The 813-nt window shown below is 45.0% G+C and overlaps 1 pseudogene; it reads left to right on the top strand.

Moving 5' to 3' along the window:
* The window catches only part of LOC107490300 (uncharacterized), a 140,260-nt pseudogene that overhangs the window by 6,311 nt on the left and 133,136 nt on the right, over positions 1 to 813 (top strand).

Raw genomic sequence — 813 nt, 5'->3', positions numbered from 1 at the left:
AGATGTGCAGACGGAATAATCCGCAGATGTGTACCTAGAGAGGAAGCACAAAGGATCCTGTGGCATTGCCATGGATCACAATATGGGGGACATTTCGGAAGTGAGCGAACAGCCACTAAGGTCCTTCAATGTGGCTTCTACTGGCCCACTCTCTATAGAGACGCCCAAGAGTTTGTGTGTAACTGTGACAGTTGCCAAAGAGCTGGTAACTTACCTCATGGATACACCATGCCTCAACAAGGGATCCTAGAGATTGAATTGTTTGATGTATGGGGTATTGACTTTATGGGTCCGTTCCCACCATCATACTCAAACACTCACATTCTGGTGGCAGTGGACTACGTATCTAAATGGGTAGAAGCAATTGCTACACCCACTAATGATACTAAGATCGTGCTGAAATTCCTCCAGAAATATAATGATACTAAGACCGTGCTAAAATTCCTCCAGAAACACATCTTCAGCAGGTTTGGTATTCCTAGAGTACTAATCAGTGATGGGGACACTCATTTCTGCAATAAATAGTTGTACTCTGCTATGGTCCGATATGGAATTAGCCACAAAGTGGCAACCCCATATCATCCACAGACAAATGGACAAGCTGAAGTCTCTAACAGAGAGCTAAAAAGAATCCTATAGCGGACTGTAATTGCCCGTAGAAAGGATTGGGCAAAGAGCTTGGATGATGCTCTGTGGGCATACAGAACAGCATTCAAGACTCCAATAGGAACCTCTCCATACCAACTTGTGTATGGCAAGGCCTGTCATCTGCCCGTGGAACTGGAACATAAAGCCTACTGGGCAACCAGATTC

This window comes from Arachis duranensis, chromosome 1 (genome assembly GCF_000817695.3).
Source record: "Arachis duranensis cultivar V14167 chromosome 1, aradu.V14167.gnm2.J7QH, whole genome shotgun sequence".
NCBI classification, from domain to species: Eukaryota; Viridiplantae; Streptophyta; class Magnoliopsida; order Fabales; family Fabaceae; genus Arachis; species Arachis duranensis.
Note: the sequence above shows the minus strand (reverse complement) of the source record. Positions and strands in the feature narration are given on the sequence as shown.